Genomic DNA, 20,931 nt, shown 5'->3' with positions numbered 1-20,931 from the left:
CTCAGCCACAGCAACATCTTCCTAGGAACATCGCCAAAGGCAAGGGAAGCAAGGGCAAAAATGAACTATTGGGATTTTATCAAGATCAAAAGCTTTTGCACAGCAAAGGAAACAGTTAACAAAACCAAAAGACAACAGACAGAATGGGAGAAGATATTTGCAAACGACATATCAGATAAAGGACTAGTGTCCAAAATCTATAAAGAACTTAGGCAAACTCGACACCCAAAGAACAAATAATCCAATCAAGAAATGGGCAGAGGACATGAACAGACATTTCTGCAAAGAAGACATCCAGATGGCCAACAGACACATGAAAAAGTGCTCCATATCACTCGGCATCAGGGAAATACAAATCAAAACCACAATGAGATATCACCTCACACCAGTCAGAATGGCTAAAATTAACAAGTCAGGAAATGACAGATGCTGGCAAGGATGCGGAGAAAGGGGAACCCTCCTACACTGTTGGTGGGAATGCAACCACTCTGGAAAACAACATGGAGGTTCCTCAAAATGTTGAAAATAGAACTACCCTATAACTCAGCAATTGCATTACTGGGTATTTACCCTAAAGATACAAATTTAGTGATCCAAAGGGGCACGTGCACCCGAATGTTTATAGCAGCAGTGTCCACAATAGCCAAACTATGGAAAGAACCTAGATGTCCATCAACAGATGAATGGATAAAGAAGATGTGGTATACATACACAATGGAATACTATGCAGCCATCAAAAGAAATGAAATCTTGCCATTTGCGACAACGTGGATGGAACTAGAGGGTATTATGCTTAGCGAAATAAGCCAAGCGGAGAAAGACAACTAGCATATGATCTCCGGGTAGGAGAAGAATAAATGAAACAAGATGGGATTGGGAGGGAGACAAACCATAAGTGACTCTTAATCTCACAAAACAAACTGAGGGTTGCTGGGGGGAGGGGGATTGGGAGAAGGGGGGTGGGGTTATGGACATTGGGGAGGGTATGTGCTTTGGTGAATGCTGTGAAGTGTGTAAACCTGGTGATTCACAGACCTGTATTCCTGGGGATAAAAATATATGTTTATAAAAAATAAAAAAATTAAAAATTAAAAAAAAAAGAATGTTACCCTGAGGGGAACTCGGGTGGCTTAGTAGTGAAGTGTCTGCCTTTGGCTCAAGTCATGATCCCCGGGTCCTGGGATTGAGCCCCTCATCGGGCTCCCTGCTCCATGGGAAGCCTGTTCTCCCTCTCCCACTCCCCCTGCTTGCGCTCCCTCCCTCGCTGTCTCTCTCTGTCAAATAAATAAATTAAAAATCTTAAAAATAAAAAAAGAAAGAATGTCACATTAAGTTTCTTCAACTTTGGGGTGAATTTCACATAAATTCAGTGATTTACTTACATTATTTGGACAGTTTAATCTAGAAAGGCCTGTTTATTCTCAGTCCTTTTCCAGCTAAGAATGAAATGGTACTTAGATTATCTTCCCTTCACTCCTTGAAATCAACATCATTTGGTGGATGGAATGCGGCAGCTGGGATCCCATTGAGCTGTGCTCTAGAAAACACAGAAGCATCAATCAATACAGTATTTGAACCTCTACTCACTGGTAATAAATCCCCGGATTCACTGCTGACTGATCCATCACATGGAAATGGGAAGGATCATCGAAAACCAACAGATGAGGTGGCCAAAACCATTATACTGGAAAAAGCATGGCTCCTCTGGTTTTGACCGCCTGAATGACTGCATGGAATCGAAGACTGCACAATCACTTTTCAAAAGCTGAAAGGAAGACTGAAGCTTGCCTACTTTAAAAGTCTTTTATTTATCATACTTGCTGTGTAGCTAATTTAGTGCTAAACTTTTAGATTAAGTTTCCAAAGGGACAACTGGGGTCATATATGTTTGCAAGTTCCATTCATGCATTCATTTTGTTTACTCAGTCACAAATGCTATCTGTTATGTGTCACCTACCACATGAGGACAGAGATTATAACCTCCAACATGATCCTGTTCTCAAGAAACTTAGATAACATTAAGTATCATGGTAAACTTGAAAAAGATACAAATATGGGCAAAGAATATTGCTAAGGAACATCAAGTCACACTGAGCAATTAGGAAATGTTTCCTAGAGAAGGTAATGATTTTATTTGTTTCTAGAGGATGATTAGGAGATGGCTCAATTATGAAGGCAGTGGTGCCAGTGGGAGGGGAACTACAACAAAGTGAATATCACAAAGGCACCTGAGGTAGGTAGCAGCAGAAGCACACAGTTCTCCCTACAGTGTGAGTGGGGGGTGACTGGATTGCGTAGGTGGTCTGGGAAGAACCGGTAGATAGAAGGAGGTCAGAATCCGAATGTAAAGAGTTTTGTGTTCCAAGCTAAAGGACTTCCATTTTACCTGAAAAGACACTTCTTTGGGAAACTTCTTTCTGGCTTCTGTGATGAGGGGAACTTCTCTCATAAGTGCTTATACAACCATGAGTCTCTTCTGTGGAGCTTATCACAGATGTTCTTTGAGTTCACCTACAGGAGCAAGGGTTTGGTCCATGTCTTTCTCCTTGGCCACATTGCAAGCCCACTGTGCTTCTGCTCGTCTACCACACATACCTTTGTTTATCGTGGGTCCTCTCTCAGCAGCTCCATGAGCGCAGGGACTCTGTTCATATCCTTCAACTTTGTGTGGCCGGAATTACAGTGCCTGGCATGTGGTGGGCATTTAGTAAATGGTGGCTGACTGAACAAACGAATGCCAGCCATGGGGAGCCACTGGAGATTCTCAGGAAGTGAATGCCTTTCCAGATCACGTTTCCATCCCAGGGAGCAGTCTTAAATGATGAACTGGAGGAGGATCAGACCAGAGGCAAAGGGACTAGCTAGGAGGCTACAGAAGTAGTACTGTTGAGATGAATACAAGTGTCTGAGGTAAAGTTCTGTCAGAGGAAGTGGCTGGATAAAACACACTTCAGAGCAGAAAACAGATTTATTGAGGAAAAAAACACACTTGTAGATACTACAAAGCTTGGTATCTCTATCAGTTGGTATTTTATTGGCTGGGGGAATAAATGAAATTGAGATATCTAGGATGGCTATCACAGGTTGAGTTCCTACCAAATAGCCTCAGGTACGTGAGTTTTATGAGTTCCCACAAAATAGACTCAGGTACGTGAGTTTTATGAGGAGGTGCTCTTGGCATTAACACCTGTGAAGGGGAAGAGGAAGGGAGGGAATAAACCAGGTTTTGCAGAGAAGGAGGCTGGGGTTGGGTGCAGTCTCATGAAGTCCTCAGCCAACACTACGAAGAACTCTGACACTGAGATGGCCCTGTGAGTAGGCCTGAGTTTCAGGAGAGGCTGGAATTTTATATTTTTGTGGCGGTCCTTCACTGAATGAACACTGCCCCAAGACAGCGGCACAACCTTCAGCAAGGCAGTCCTCTTCAACTCCAGCCGCTCTGAAGAGGCCTCATGGAGCTGCCCACCACCAACACTCCCACAGGGAAGGAAGCACCTCTTTCAGTCACGAAGGAGAATCTGGGTGGCACATCGCAGCAACCACTGCGATGAATCCCCATTCTGAGCAACTGACGGGACAGTCGAAGGTGAATTTTGAGGATAAACTATTAATTCAGTTTTTTTTTAATATAAAGGCTAGGGTCTGTGGATCACCTGTAAAGAACAGCCCCAGAAGGTTTGGGTTGCAGTCGTGGAATCATTATGGTGGAAGCAGTGGCAAAAGATAAAGGAAACAGAGAAAAATTGGACCTGAGCAAAGGGAGGTAAAATAGGATGAGGCCAAGAGAAGATGGAATTTTAGACAAAGAAGCGAGTGACCATCCCTAAACCTACCAAGATAAGAACCCCAAACCATAGGCTGAATTTAGCAAACTTGCTGACTTCTTTGCACAGAATGGGGCAGGGGCAGAAACATGGTTGTAGCACGTGAAGGCCAAGCCAGTAGCAAGGGCCATTGCTGTGTGAGGATGGGGAAGACTGTTCCCTACAGACCCCTGTGTGGGTAGGGAAGCTGGATCACAAGGTAGTAGAGAGAGGGGGACACGGCGGTCAAGGAAGGTTTTGTTTGGTTTTGGTTTAAGACAGAAAGGTGTAAAATATCTTTATGCCAAAAGAAGAATAGCCACTACAACGTCGAGGACCAGCGGGAAGGGCTCGAGGAGAGCACGTCAGGAGATGAGGAAGGATAGGCTCAAAAGCTGTGGGAGGGAGTGATGTTTTACAAGGGGTGGGAGGGAATAAGGGAAGTGGTGGGCATATGGAATTGTGAACTCACACCTCAGTTTTCTCACAGAAGTAGGTAGAAATGTCACACAGGTGATGACAGAGGTCCAGAAACAAGAGATGATGAAATTAGTGAACAAGAACGTTGAAACCTCTTCTAGAAATATGTTCCATATGTTCAAGTAAGGAAAATCCAAACATAGTGAGGAGATAAATAGAAGATATAAAAAGAACCAAATGCAATTTCTAGAGATGCAAAATGCAATATCCAAAGTGGAAATTTAACCAAGTGGAATTAACAGTGGCTTAGACCCCAGGGAAAACTCATAAGACTCAAAGACAGAGCAGCTGTTCAAAATCGATCACAGGGAGGGAAAATAACAAACAAACTAGAAAAAAGGTGAGGAACGAAAGGTTTCCAGAGGCACAGAGGAAATGTCTCCTGGGAGATGTTCAGAGAGCATAAACCTTGAATGACCTTCAACTTGACAAGACAGAGGTAAGAGTCAAAGAGATGCAGGTGAAGAGCTGATCCCAGGGTCCGTGGTGGAGTAGGACCCTTCATTTATTTATTTTCGACGCACTTACCAAAGCATGCTACCATTTTTGTGTCCTTTCTGTGTGCTATACTTTGTCCTCAGCCCTAAGAGATACAAAGAGGTACCAGATGCTGTTTACAGTCTGTATAGGGAGGCAGGCAAGTTAGCAAGCAATTACAGAACAGGATGCTGAGTACAAGGACAAGTCTGTGGACATTTAAGAAGGTCTCTGCTTCCCAGGCCATGCAGAGTCCGCGCCCAGCTGACTATGAGCGTGAGCGCCTCCTTAAGTTTCCCACCCTAGATGCCTCCCTGGTCTTAATCTTCCTGGCTACTGGGTAGGACAAGTTAATGATAGTAGAGAGAAGTACTGGATTTAGGATTCAACTACCCATGGTTCCTCCTGTTGGTTCAGTGTTCCTGCCTGCTTTAAGGCACAATCCAGCATTTGAGGGAAGCCCGAGCCTTTGGCTTCTGGAGTAGAACTGCTCATTGCTGATGCTTTGGTCTAGAGGTCTTTCCTAGCAATAACTCCACTAACAAACCAAAAGTGAAAATTAGAGCTACCCTATGACCTAGCAATTGCACTATATGAGGTATTTACCCCAAAGATACGCATGCAGTGATCCGAAGGGACACCTGCACCCCAAGGTTTATAGCAGCAATATCCACAACAACCGAGTAGGGAAAGAGCCCAGAGGCCCATCGGCAGATGACTGGAAAAAGAAGATGTGGTGTATGTACACAATGGAATACTATGCAGCCATCAAAAATGAAATTTTTCCATTCGCAGTGACGTGGATGGAGCTAGAGGGTATTACATTAAGTGAAACAAGTCAGAGAAAGACAATTATCATGGGATCTCACTCATGTGGAATTTAAGAAACAAAGGATCATAGGGGAAGGGCAGGGAAAATAAAGCAAGATGAAATCAGAGAGGGAGGAAAAAACCGTAAGAGACTCTTAACTGGGCACCTGGGTGGCTCAGTCATTTAGCATCTGCCTTCGGCTCAGGTAATGGTCCCAGGGTTCTGGGATCGAGCTCTGCATTGAGCTCCTTGCTCAGCGGGAAGTCTGCTTCTCCCTCTCCACTCTCTCTGCTTTTGTTCCCTCTCTCACTGTGTCTTTCTCTGTCAGATAAATAAATAAAATAATAAATTAAATTAAATTAAAGACTCTTAACCATAGGAAATCGAGGGCTGCTGGAGGAGATGAGGGTAGAGGGATGGGGTAACTGGGTGGTGGGCATTCAGGAGAACACGTGATGTGATGAGCACTGGGTGTTCTATGCGTCTGATGAATCACAGACCTCGACCTCTGAAACTCATAATGCACTATATGTTAGCTAATTGAATTTAATTAACATTTAAATTAAAATTAATAAAAGGTTAAATTTCTTTCATACCTTCTCCTTTGACCCAGCACCCCCTTTTTATTTTCTACCTTCTCACCAATGACCCTGCATTGCACGTGTCGTCTTTTCTACTAGACTGTGAGCCATCTGAGGACCAGGACTACCTTATTCAATGTTGTGTGTGTATATATATATATATATATATATATATATATATATACAACAAACTCTTCCATTATAATCTTTTTTATAATTAACATATAATATATTATTTGCTCCAGGGTTACAGGTCTGGGAATAATCAGTCCAACACACTTCACAGCACTCACCAGAGCACACACCCTCCCCAGTGTCCATCACCCAGCCACCTTCTCCTGACCCCCTACCCCCGGCAACCCTCAGTTTGTTTCCTGAGATTAAGAGTTTCTTATGATTTGTCTCCTTCCACAGTCCCATCTTGTTTCATTTTTTCCTCTCAACCTCCCATGACCCCCCCGCCTCTCAAATTCCTCATATCAGACAGATGATATAATTGTCTTTCTCTGATTGACTTATTTTTCTCAGCGTAATACCCTCTAGTTCCATCTATGTCGTTGCAAATGGCAAAATTTCGTTTCTTTTGATGGCTGCATAGTATTCCATTGTATATACATACCGTATCTTTTTTATCCATTCATCTGTGGATGGGCATCTAGGTTCTTTCCATAGTTTGGCTATTGTGGACATTGCTGCTAAAACATTCGGGTACACGTGCCCCTTTGGATCACTACATTTGTATCTTTATGGTAAATACCCAGTAGTGCAATGACTGGGTCATAGGGTAGCTCTATTTCCAACTTTTTGAGGAACCTCCATGCTGTTTTCCAGAATGGCTGCACCAGCTTGCATTCCCACCAACAGTGTAGGAGGGTTCCCCTTTCTCCACATCCTCGCCAACTTCCATCATTTCCTAACTGGTTAATTTTAGCCATTCTGACTGGTGTGAGGTGGGGTCTCACTGAAGTTTTGATTTGTATTTCCCTGATGCCAAGTGATATTGGCCATCTGGATGTCTACTTTGCCAAAATGTCTGTCCGTGTCTTCTGCCCATTTCTTGATTGGATTATTTGTCCTTTGGGAGTTGAGTTTGATAAGGTCTTTCTAGATTTTGGATACTAGCCCTTTATCTGATATGTCATTTGTGAATATCTTCTCCCATTCTGTCAGATGTCTTTTGGTTTTGTGGGCTGTTTCCTTTGCTGTGCAAAAACTTTTGATCTTGATGAAGTCCCAATAGTTCATTTTGCCCTTGCTTCCCTTGCCTTTGGCGATGTTTCTAGGTAGAAGTTGCTGCGGCTGAGGTCGAAGAGGCCTGTCTCACATTGAGGCCCTTCGTCCATTTTGAGTCTATTTTCATGTGTGGTGTAAGGAAATGGTCCAGTTTCATTTTTCTGCATGTGGCTGTCCAATTTTCCCAGCTCCATTTATTGAAGACTGTCTTTCTGTCCATTGGATATTTTTTCCTGCTTTGCCAAAGATTAGTTGACCATGGAGTTGAGGGTCCATTTCTGGGCTCTTTATTCTGTTCCATTGAGCTATGTGTCTGTTTTTGTGCCAGTACCACACTGTCCTGATGATGACAGCTTTGTAATAGAGCTTGAAGTCTGGAATAGTGATGTCACCAACTTTGGCTTTCTCTCAGCATTCCTCTGGCTATTTGGGGTCTTTTCTGGTTCCATATAAATTTTAGGATTATTTGCTCCATTTCCTATTTTAAAATATGTAATTCGGGGCATTAATTACATTCACAATGTTGTGCAACCATTGCCAGGATTTATTTCCAAACGTCTTCTCCAATTTTTGTATCCTTATCCCAGTGCATGCCACAAGTGTGATTTTAATCAATATTTATTAAATGAACTGTTGAATAGATGCATGAATTAATCTGACAGTCTAGAGACTGACTATAAATACACAGTAATTAAGATTTTCTTTTCCGCTGTGCAGAGTCATGACAGAGAATAGAGGCTAAACAATTTAAACAAGCTGTAGGGAGTAGGAGTGTCTCCATCGAAAGTAGTGTCTTTAGAAAGAGAAGGAACGAGGAACTAATGAGGAATGAGGGTGCGTTTTTGATGAGGAAGCTACCGAACGGAACTCAGTGACCTCCACAAACAGGTGACAAATTCCTTTGCTAAGAAACAGACTTTCAGAAGAGGTGGGCCTGTTAGCCTTTTGCAGGTGGTTTGACTCGTGACGATGTTTACAAAGTACTCCACAGATTTTTCATGCTTAATGAGTGTTTTTATTTTCTCTCCTCTCTAAGAAGAGGACGTCTTGGTTCTGTTATTGTCTTTGGACACGAAGAAAGGTTAGCAGGAGTCACTCTCCTCTGTACCCCATCAGCATGTGAGCGCCAGCCCCGGGCATAGATCAGAGGCGAATACTGGCCTGATTTCACAGTGATGGGCCAGTTCCGTCTAGAGGTAGGGAAGGAAGGGCAGAGTAGTAATCAGGTCTCTTAGGTCACACGGAAAAATCAATAGCAGATTGGTTCATTCTAGTGAAAATTTGTTAGGCATGCTGCCTAGTTTGCTAACATTCCCTGCTTCAAATTCTCCTGTGAGGACATTATCTGTCACCCAGGAGGGCCTGGTGTGACCTAGCCCAGAGACTGAAGAGTATCGATGACGCAGGACAGTCCTGACAGTGGGGCCCAGTGGAAATGGTCAGAAACACAACTCTAAGCGCCTTCTCAGTGTCCTACTGGTTCCATGACTCGTGTGTGTGTGTGTGTGTGTGTGTGTTTAGGTTCATGCAAACGTATGTAACTCTTAAGATAATTATTATAAAGCAAGCACCATAAATTGATTCCAACTGACTTTTTCTCCCCCTCAAAGTAACGGGTCTACTCCCGACCTCCAAACAAATCTAAAAAGAGCTCACAGGACCTCCTTCCGGGGCAGGCGTGTGCAGATGTGGTACAGGAACGAGAGTCTTAGTTTACCTTCACCCATGTGAACGCTTTCCCACTGTTTCAGGAGAAAAAAAAAACTTCACCCAATGTGTTCTCAATTACTGGGTTCACTTCTTGACGGGAAAAACCCCAGTAATTATGGTAGTTGCTGTCAAGGGAATAATAGTAACTAGGAGGAAAGAAACGGTCTTTAAGGGTTTTGTCGAGCAATCTGCCCGCTCTCCGTAAGAGCGAGCGACCGACCGATTCCCTCACATGGGCTCAGGAGGCTTTTTTTTTTTTTTTAGCAAAACTCAACCATCTACTAACTCTTTCCCTTTGTGTATTTCCCGACTCCTGTTCCCAACTAACTTCAAAGAATGAATCCGGGATCCACACTAAACAGACAAACAACAAACAAAACCCACAAAACAAAATATCAGCTTAAACTTACTATAAAGATTCATGTTATTTATCAGTTAAAATTCAGCTCCCATAGGCAATAGAAAATATCCTATAAACTTAAACAAAGACACTTTATAGTTCCTGTAGCTCAAATTGTTGCCCCTGAAATAGCCCTGGGGGGTGACACGGGGAAGACATGGGGCTGACACGGGGAAGACGGGAGTGACACGGGGTCACAGGGTGACAAGGGAATGACACGGGGAAGACATGGGGGGTGACATGGGGCTGACATGGAGATAACAGGGAGGTGACACGGGGGTGACACGGGGATGACACGGAGGTGACATGGGGGTACTTGCAAGCAGGGCAGGGGCCAGGACCCCCTTCAGCGACACACGGGTGGTGGGGAGGCGATTTTCGGAGCTGCCTTCGAAATTCCTCCCTTTCTCTGGCCCCTTTCAAAATGCAAATATTTTGTTGAGAAATTTACTGATTCACTCATTATTCCTCATGGAAGCTCCAGCTCGGGTTTCTCCCTCAGACCCGGAGAAGGACGCAGGAACACCAGGAGGGCGGGGAAGGTCACCTTCGAGCAGGTGCTCCCCGGGTGGCGGCCGAGGGGTCCGTGTGGGCCAGGCCGGGGCGCGGGGGCCTGTGGGGCCGGGAACTCGCGACGGCTCCGAAGGGCGAGGTCGCTCCGGGTCGCTCGGTCAGCCCGGGCCGCCTCGCCCCCCGCTGCTCTCTGCAGATGCCACTGCCCAGGGACCCGCCCGCCGCGGGGCCTCTTCAGTCCGGGCAGCGGCGGTCACGGTGTCTGTGGCCCCGGAGGGCGCTGAAGGCAGAGAAGCCGCCGCAGAGCCGTGACCTCCGGGCCGGGCCTCCTCGCGCTGCCTCGTCCCTCCGGGGTCCCGGGTCCGCGAGGTGCCTGCCGGGCTGGGAGGCCTCGGGGCGTCCGCTCCGGCTCGGGGACAGGCCCCTCCGGCCCCCGGGACAGGAGGGCACAGGGAGGGGGACGCGCAGGAGGCTCTGTCCCACGGTCCCCACAGGCGCCTGCCAGCTCCGCGACCAGAAGCACCCACTTTCCTCCCCGAGTCCTTTTATTTTCTGTCCCGTATGTCACCTCGAGAGTCACCAACACTTTAATATAAAATAATCCGAAAACTCTTCTGTCGCTGCAGAGGGTGCAGAAGCTCTCTGGGGTTGGGGAAGTGAGTGACGGGGGATGCGGGAAAGGACAGAGACAGTAAGGGGAGCTGGGAAGTCACACACCCTCACGGACAGGGTCTCTAGCCCCTGGTGGCCAGGCTCCGCACCTCTTCCTCCCTGGTCAGCGCCTGTCATCGGCCTGGGGGTGTGTGGGCGCGTGTGTGAGTGCGCGTGTCCTGGCCCTGTGTTCCCACGTGCGCCGACTCTACGGTGCACAGGGGTGTACAGCCCGTGCCGAGTATTCCAGAATTCTCCTCTGTCCAAACACAGGGGTAGCTGTGATCCCGAGCCCGGAGCCCAGAAGGTGCCTTTCCTCTCACTTCAGCAGCTGCTCAAAGCTACTGATCTCCTCGTCCAACTTCTAAACTGAGAAACTTCATTTCTCTCACAAAAGATTAAAATTGTATCCACAGAGCTGACCTCAAAACAGAATTAACTGCTGTTCTGGAAGCAACCTGACACATTTTCTAAGATCTTAGGAGAAAGGGACCATCTGGTGTGACAGTGCTGACGGCCTGTCCCAGGATGTGAGGCGGAAACCGGTTTGGGAGCAAACCGCTTACCTGCAGCCCAAGACAAAACACCTCTTCGCAGGGCTGAGGGTCGGGGAGGTGGAAGGACTCGGATGACACAGCAGAAAAGCCAGAAGTAGAACTTGCAGGGCCCCTTGCTTCCTGCTTATGAGTGTCTCCTAGGACTCATCCTTGCTCTGACACCTTCGGGAAGTTCGTAGGCTGAGTGTTTCTTCTCACATTTGTTGCTGCCATAGAGACACTGAGTGCCCCGAGGTGGAGATGTCCTCAGGACAGCCTGCACACACAGCTCCTCAGGAAGCCTTGCTGGGTGCAGAGGACCAGGCATCGTCAAGCTTCTGTTAATCCACTTCGCCCCACATGCAGGTCTTGAAACTCTGCTGTGCTTATGGCTGACTGTTTCTCTTAGAAAGAAAAACCCGTGCTCTATGATTTTTCAACTCTGAAAGTAGCGTCTATATGTTTTCCAAACCCTCTTGGGCCTGGAATCCATCAACCATACCTCTTTGCAGACTTAGACCTAGATGATTGGAAGTAATATTGGCTCTTTATTTGATTGTTATGAAGAAGTCCCAGAGATGAGACTAGATTCTCATTCGTATCTCCTCAAGTGAACATCTAGATTAGGAGTCGGCACTTTTCCTGTAAAGGTCACTTAGTAAATATTTTAGGGTTTCAGGCCAAATGGTCTCTGATGCAAGCTCTCAACTTTGCCCTTGTAGCTGGGAAGCAGTCACAGGGCCTAGACAAATGCACATGGCTGTGATGTAATGAGGCTTTATTTTGCAAAAACAGGCAGCAGCATGGGCTTGGCCTGGGCCACAGTTTAAAAATTGTCATGTACTTCCTATTACCATTATCTGAGATTTAAGAACGTTGCTAAACTCGCATATCTATGCAGTGTATATACAACGGAATGTCACTGAGCCATCAAAATGCATGACATCGTGCCATTTGCAGTGACACGGATGGAACTAGAAGATATTATGCTAAGTGAGAAAAGTCAAAGAAAGACAAATACCATATGATTTCACTCATGTGGAATTTGAGAAATGAAACAGATGAACATAGGGGAAGGGAAAAAGAGAGAAAGAAAGAAGCAAACCATATGTGACTTTTTTTTTTTTTAAGATTTTGTTTATTTTTCTGACAGACAGAGATCACACGTACGTAGGCAGAGAAGCAGGCAGAGAGAGAGGAGGAAGCAGGCTCCCCGCTGAGCAGAGAGCCCGATGTGGGGCTCGATCCCAGGATCCCGGCATCATGACCTGAGCCGAAGGCAGAGGCTTTAACCCACTGAGCCACCCAGGCGCCCCCATATGTGACACTTAACAGAGAACAAACAGGGATGTTAGAGTTGGCCAGGCGGGGGGAGGTTGGGGTAGACGGGGGATGGGCATTAAGAAGGGCACTTGTTGTGATGCGTCAAGGCTGTTACATGTAAGGGATGAATCACTAAATTCTACACCTGAAACCAACTTTACTGTATATGTGAATTTAAATAAAAACTTGCAGTTGTGGGGCGCCTGGGTGGCTCAGTGGATTAAGCCTCTGCCTATGGCTCAGGTCATGATCTCAGGGTCCTGGGATCGAGTCCCACATCAGGCTCTCTGCTCAGCAGGGAGCCTGTTGCCTCCTCTCTCTGCCTGCCTCTCTGCCTGCTTGTGATCTGTCAGATAAATAAAAAAAAATCTTAAAAAAAAAACTTGGAATTGAAAAAAAATTTTTTAAAAAACCTATCCATACATTTATGTGATTTTCTTGAAATCACAACATAAAAATGTACTTTTTAATGTTTTTTAATCATAACCTTACAGATTAAAAAGCACAATACATTCCTCCTGGCTTAATTCGAATTCTTTCTCTGAACCCATGGCCATATTTTTATTTGGTTGTAGTTCGTACCTGCAACCCGTTTGCTATCTTGTTGCTTATACCGCATTCTCCTGTAGTGCCGCTGTTACATATTGATCTATTCTGCTTACTTATTTTTAAATATTATGCAAGAGCTATTTCACTATGCTTATAAAGCTGGCTTACTAAAAATTCTCCTATTGTTAAATATTTGGATTTTTTCCCATTATTTTTCCATGAGCTAAATAGGGCTGCTATAAAAATCTTTGTACAAATGACATCCAAAAAAGTTAAAATCCAAATGTAAAAGCAATGTTACTTCTGCTAGCTCTGCTAATTATTATGCTTGAAACATGGTAACATTATACACTAAAAAATACAGCCAGAGGACTATTTTTTAAAAGCAACCAGATAGTGAATTCACTGAGTCGCCCTTCTTGTTGAATGATGTCAGAAGACTATCTTATGCAACTTTTTCTAAGAAGTGTGATTTGATCTCAAATATATATTTTTTAATTCTGTAAATCTTCACAGCTATCGGATGTTCCTTCAGAGATTTGATAATGTAACTCAATATTACTATGCATGCTTTCCTGGGCCAATGGCTTAAATCAATCTATGCTCAAATTGGGCACTTCAGTATTCTAAATCAAACAGTTTCATGAACTTTGTCAACATCAACATAATTAACCTCCTGTTACCGTTAGGCTCAAGCTCATAATCTTCCTTTTTCGAAACAGGATAGAGTAGAATCTAAAGGTTAGAAGTTGCCTGTTAGAATAAAAGACTTTTCCTTAGCTCAAAGTTCAGACATGGCTTGGTATTTTCTGGCAGTAAATTCTTTGTCCAGATCCATGGGACACGCTGAATTTGGAAGCAGCAGAGAGGGCTAGGTAGGGACGCTATAAGGAAATGTTCTTAGGCATTCCTCTGTAGAAATGTTCTTAGGCATTCCTCTTAGGCCTTTCTCAAGATGCTCTCATTCAGTTGGAACATTTCAGAAATACAAATCTAAAACAAGACAACTGGCCAGCAAACTACAGACTAGTTCATAATGTTTGGTTCCCCTGTTTACGTCTTTGGGCATTTAACCCAGCAAGAGGCAATGCTGAAGATCAGTCTACTGAAACTGTCGGTGGTAGAAAATCAGTTTGTGCTTTTTTTTTAATATTCAAAATATTCGCTTTCATAAGACACAATAAAGTAATTATCAGAAAGATAAGCAAAAAATAAGGCATGCAAAATACCTACCCCCAATTATACATTTACTATTAGAGATCATTTTTATTTTTTTAGTATTACAATTAATATAAATATACGTATTATAATTATGTTATAGACCATATTAAATTAGAGTTAAAGAAATGCAATCAGAACAAACATAGCAAGGGACGATTATAAAAGCTGAACCCATTTTTCGTTAAAAGTGTTTATATTGATGAATAATACAGACTTTACCTTGTTTGTCATAAATGAGTCAAAGGCCCAAACTGAATGCAGTTCCATGTTCAAGCGTCTGGGCTTTAGAGTCAGATACCTGGTGTTGTCTTAGTCTCCCACTGGCTGTGTGACCCAAGACAACTTGGCTGTCTTCGTCTGCATTTCTTCCTCTGTAAAGTGTGGATATCAATATGATCAAATAAGATAAAGTAAGACAATACATGGAAAGTTCTTAGGGTAGTATCTAGCTTAGTGATTGTTGCAAAGTGATCTCCAGCAGGTCAACCAGCATGAAAAAGCTTCGAGGAGGTTGAGTGATGAGAACGTGAAGAGCAAACATGCATCTGGCTTCTGGGTATCACCGACTAAAGGAGTCAGAGCTGCCGTGAACGCCCACTGCCTCATGGACTTCCAGACGCGTGACAGTTCAGCAAGGCCACCAGACACAGATTCACCGGACACCGTCAATGACCAGCCAGGAGCTCCAGTGGAACACGAGCTGCCACTCAGATCATCCGGCACCTCTCAAGTTTCTGGGAATGGGAAGAAAAAGGAAGGCATACAAGTTTATAGATAAATCATTCAAATTCTATAAAAGGCATAGAAGACATGAATAATGAATGAATGGAATTATCTGATATTGTGAATCTGTCAGTTCTCCCCTAAATTAATCTATATATTCCATATGTTCCCAGAAAGCCCCAGTAGAAGTTTTTGAGACAGACTGATGCTAAAACTGACATTAAAGAATTAAGTTTCACAAATAGTTGTCAATTTTATGCACATACGTGCACACACACGCACGCGCACAAAGAGGAGCAAGGAGACGAGGGCATATACGAGCAGAGCAGCAGCAGCACCACATGTAGAACAGATAAGAACGCCCAGGAATAGAGATGTGTGTGAGGAAGACATCCTGCAGAAGTGGGGAGCCGATAAATTGTTCAGTATTTGTGCTAAGAAAGCTGGCTCCTTGAAACTAGGAAGGAAAAAATATGCCCGTAGGGTGGAGGGAGATTTTTTGCAGCAGGACCATCTGAGTACAGACGATAGGGGAGGAGAGTGTTGGGTCTGACTGCAGAAATGTTACAGAGCTCTGTTCGTCACAGGCACAGAAAATGGTTGTTAATCGGTGTGTGCCATTCGAAGAGAATGTTCAGAGTTTAAAATCATTAGGATTAATGTCTAGATTAAAAAGGAATACCTATTGGGGTGCCTGGGTGGTTCGGTTGGTTAAGGACCCAACTCCTGATTTCGGCTCAGGTCATGATCTCAGGGTTGTGAGATCAAGCCCCATGTCAGGTTCCCTGCTTGGTGCAGATTCAGCTTGAGATTCTCTCTCTCTCTTTCTCTCTGTCTCTCTCTCTCTCTCTCTGCCCCTATTCCCTGCTAGTGCTCTTGTTCTCTCTCTCTCTCTCTCTCTCAAAAAAAAAATTCCTGTTAATCATTGAAAAGGCAGGAAAATGGGTAAAGTATATGAATAGGCAACCGACAAAAGACAGAAATCGGAATGCCTAAAGCTCAAGAGATTCCCAACCTCACCTGTAGTGAGAAGCATCAGCATTAAAACAGCAGTGTCTTGCCGCTTAATAGCCACTCAATGGAAAAAATTTAACGTTAGAGGACTGCAAGATTTCAACTGGTCGAAAGAAACCAGAACAAATATGCTTAGCTGGCAGGAGTGGGACTGGCACAGTCTTTCTGGAAAGTAATCTGGCAGCTCTTCGGGGAATTAGAGTCTGGGTATCCTACAATACAGCGTCTCTCTCCTGATAACCTATGTCATCTTGCATGAGAAAATCTTCCCTAAGCCCGTACGGCTCTGCAAAGAAAATGTACGCTGCAGACTTCTTCATAGCAGCAAGTAGCTGCCCGTCATCAGAGGGAACGTCACACGGCTGCTAGAAGCAACGCCCTAGGGAGCATAGTTAGAAGGAGCAAGTAAAAAAGTAAGAAACATAATGAGATACTATCATGTAAGCTAAAAGCACACATATGCCAAAAATACCGCTTCACGCAGCACAGATATACGGAGAACATCTATCAGACATCCTAGAGGGCTGCCTGCTTAACGTTAGTGAATATTAATGGGATATGAGGGATGAAGGGGAACCTGAAGCAAAATAAGAAAGAGACCTTGTGGGAGTACATGTCACAGTGCACCATCCACTCAGAGAGATGTCTCATTAAATCAAAGCTTTGCACCTAAAATCCAAAGAGTTTAAAAAAAAAAAAAAAAGGAGACACCCAATCCAGAGCAGAGTGTGACCGAAGGCGCTCTTGGAGCTCAGCAGGCGTCATTCCTGAGCATGTGGAAACGCAGGAGCCCCACGGGATTGAAAAGGCAGATTGAGTCCCTGTTCTTAAATTCATGAACCATGGTTCTTCCGGAGTGTTCTTTCAATCTCTTGAAGTTCTTTTCCATTCTGCAACACTAGGGAAGATGAGCCAAGCGGGGAGTGGAGGGCACGGTTTCTCCATCCGGAGAATCTGGTGATAAACTCCTTCCTGACTGCGGTACCCTAGAAACGCTCGATTTGTGTTCTTGCCTGAGTGATGGAGTCCGTGTTTTTCCTTTACGTGCTGGCAGTAGCAAATGTCTTACCATGGCTGCTGTCCAGAGAATTCGAAGCCAGAGCTTTGCTCTGGGCGAGCCTCCAGAAGAGTAATTTGGATCCCGTAGCTGAGAAGCCCTAAACTTTAAGGAGGACCCAGAGGCTATGCTAACTGCCTCTTCAAGCCTTTATAAATTGAGGAGGGAAAGAGAGGGGCAGCCCTCAGTCATTCCCAAGTCAGCCTTTCCCAGCCATCGTGTGCTGGCCTTACTTTGATTTCGGTTCTTTTTTTTTTCTTGTTAATATTTTTTTTCCAATTTATTTATTTTCAGAAAAACATTATTCATTATTTTTTCACCACACCCAGTGCTCCATGCAAGCCGTGCCCTCTATAATACCCACCACCTGGTACCCCAACCTCCCACCCCCCCGCCACTTCAAACCCCTCAGACTGTTTTTCAGAGTCCATAGTCTCTCAAGGTTCACCTCCCCTTCCAATTTACCCAAATTCCCTACTCCTCTCTAACGCCCCTTGTCCTCCATGCTATTTGTTATGCTCCACAAATAAGTGAAACCATATGATAATTGACTCTCTCTGCTTGACTTATTTCACTCAGCATCATCTCTTCCAGTCCCGTCCATGTTGCTACAAAAGTTGGGTATTCGTCCTTTCTGATGGAGGCATTATACTCCATAGTGTATATGGACCACATCTTCCTTATCCATTCGTCCGTTGAAGGGCATCTTGGTTCTTTCCATAGTTTGGCGACTGTGGCCATTGCTGCTATAAACATTGGGATACAGATGGCCCTTCTTTTCACAACATCTGTATCTTTGGGGTAAATACCCAGGAGTGCAATTGCAGGATCATAGGGAAGCTCTATTTTTAATTTCTTGAGGAATCTCCACACTGTTCTCCAAAGAGGCTGCACCAACTTGCATCCCCACCAACAGTGTAAGAGGGTTCCCCTTTCTCCACATCCTCTCCAACACATGTTGTTTCCTGTTTTGTTAATTTTGGCCATTCTAACTGGTGTAAGGTGATATCTCAATGTGGTTTTAATTTGAATCTCCCTGAGGGCTAATGATAATGAGCATTTTTTCATGTGTCTGATAGCCATTTGTATGTCTTGATTGGAGAAGTGTCTGTTCATATCTTCTGCCCATTTTTTGATGTGTTTGTCTGTTTCGTGTGGGTTGAGTTTGAGGAGTTCATTATAGATCCTGGATATCAACCTTTTGATAGTCTCTTCAATAAATGGTGCTGGGAAAACTGGACAGCTATATGTAGAAGAATGAAACTCGACCATTCTCTTACACCGTACACAAAGATCAACTCAAAATGGATTAAAGACCTCAACGTGAGACAGGAATCCATCAGAATCTTAGAGGAGAACATAGGCAGTAATCTCTTTGATATCAGCCACAGCAACTTCTTTCAAGATACATCTCCAAAGGCAAAGGAAACAAAAGTGAAAATAAACTTCTGGGACTTCATCGAAATCAAAAGCTTCTGCACATCAAAGGAAACAGTCAAAAAAACAAAGAGGCAACCCACAGAATGGGAGAAGATATTTGCAAATGACAGTACAGACAAAAGGTTGATTTCTGTTCTTTTTACAGGACCCCCAGGTGCTTAAGAGGATTTCAAAAGAAAGAGGTGAAACATTCCCTGAGATAGTTTATGTTTTTGTTATAGATCTTCTCCTATCTCTGTACTGGATATGATTAGTTATGTAAACATTTCCGCGTGCGTGTTGTATTGGTGAGAACTTTTCAGTGTGGGAGAAACACCAGTGCTGGACAGAGCAGGCAGGTTCCCCCATGAGGCTGTAAGAGGCCTCAAAAGGCCTGCCAGTCCCACATCCTGTGTTCTTCCGAAGCTGAAAGTCCTGTTTATTCTTATTAATTCTATTCTTCAACCATTTTCAGTATCTTAATGTAGTGTGCTGTTTATAAACAGAGTCTCATCTCACAATTTTAATAAAACTGCTAATTAGCTATTCTCATTCCTAGTTTACAAGTAAAGAGTGGTCTCAGAGAGGCTCCTGCCTTCCACAGATGATGCCAAATACGGCAGACCCAAGAGGCTATTCTGTTCTATGTGGGTCCATGTGGGAGCCGTCTCCATGCTGGTATGAAAAGCTTCTGTTAAGATACAGATACATTTTGGAAACTGAGTCATCCTCAGTACCTTGGTCTTATTCATTGGTTCAAATTAGGTAGATGTGGCCTCAAAAGCAGGACCTTGAAAGAATGAAGCAGAGAAAAATAACAAGGCTCCCATACTTGGGACACTCACCAGCTAAGGAGAGCGACATAGTGGCCAGCACACAGGAGAGGACCAGTCCCTAAAATCCCCCTGCCTTCCTGTCTGGCACAAGGTGCACTGGGGAATGTGCAGGAGAGAAAGCTGGGCACCAGAGACTGGATTCCAGAAGAGGTGGCAAAAGAAAATCGCAGACCCTTGGCAAGGGTGATAGACTTTTATGTTTGCCGCGGCAAACATAACCGATCTTTCCAGTCACAGCGCTCGCACTAGGTCTGGTTTCTGTGCCATTCTTCTAGTTAGGGCAGACGGTACTGAAGCAAGGTATAGGTTTTGATGCCTGCTTGTCGCCTCTATGTCGGCCTGAGGACCCTGTGAGAAGGAGCCTATGGCTTGTCAGTTATGGGTCAGGGATGCTGACTTTCGATCGATTGCCCAAATGGCCCATGATAACAGGTTAATAATAATTATACTTGCAGTAATGGCAACTTACTATGTGTTAGATGCAGCACCGAATGCTTTAACAAGATCTCATTTCACTTGATCCTCGAAACAACCCCCAAAAGTTGTTATTGTTACTCCTACTTTATATAATTAAAACAGAAGAGGGAGGTCAAGCAACTCGCCCGTGACCATCTACCTCATGCATGGTGGTGCTAGAACCAACTCATTTAGCCCCAAATGGCTCTTGACCCTCACACTACACTCCTTGTCACTGTTATACTGACCATCGGTGATCTGGAAACTGAGGTGCAGAGTGTTAGTTCATTAAGGTAACAGTTGGGATCATTTATGACTTAAAAACAAGCATTGCTCATTTGTCCAGCCATTTATTTTACTCGTATTTATGGTGAGTAATAATTAATATAATTAGTATCTACAATGAACATGGTATGTTATAACTAAAGAAAAAACAATTCACAGTAAGTGCAATCATATCTTTGTTATTAACATTTAATGTATTACTTGCTTCAGGGGTACAGGTCTGTGAATCATCAGTCTTACGCAATTCATGGCACTCACCATAGCACATACCCTCCCCAAAGTCCATCACTGAGCCACCCTGCCCCTCCCCCCACCACCTCCAGCAACCCTCAGTTTGTTTCCTGAGATTAAAAGTCTTTTATGGTTTTTCTCCCTCACCGGTCCCATCTTGTTTCATTTTTTTCCCTCCCTGCCCCTCACAACCCCCCACCTCTCAAATTCCTCATATCAGAGAGATCGTATGATAATTGTCTCTCTCTCTGATTGACTTATTTTGCTTAGCATAATACCCTCTAGTTCCATCCATGTCATTGCAAATGGCAAGATTTGGGGGGGAGGAGGGTGGGGTTTGATGACTGCATAGTATTCCATTGTATATATATACCATATCTTTATCCACTCATCTGTGGATGGACATCTAGGTTCTTTCCTTTGTTTGGCTATTGTGGACGTTGCTGCTAGAAACATTGGGGTGCATATGCCCCTTCAGATCACTACATTTGTATCTTTAGGTTAAATACCCAGTAGTGCAATGACTAGGTCATAGGGTAGCTCTATTTTTAACTTTTTGAGGAACCTCCATGCTATTTTCCAGAATGGCTGCACCAGCTTGCATTCCCACCAACAGTGTAGA

This window comes from Neovison vison, chromosome 10, assembly GCF_020171115.1.
Source record: "Neovison vison isolate M4711 chromosome 10, ASM_NN_V1, whole genome shotgun sequence".
NCBI classification, from domain to species: Eukaryota; Metazoa; Chordata; class Mammalia; order Carnivora; family Mustelidae; genus Neogale; species Neogale vison.
The sequence above is the reverse complement of the archived record's forward strand: the minus strand, read 5'-3'. Positions refer to the sequence as shown.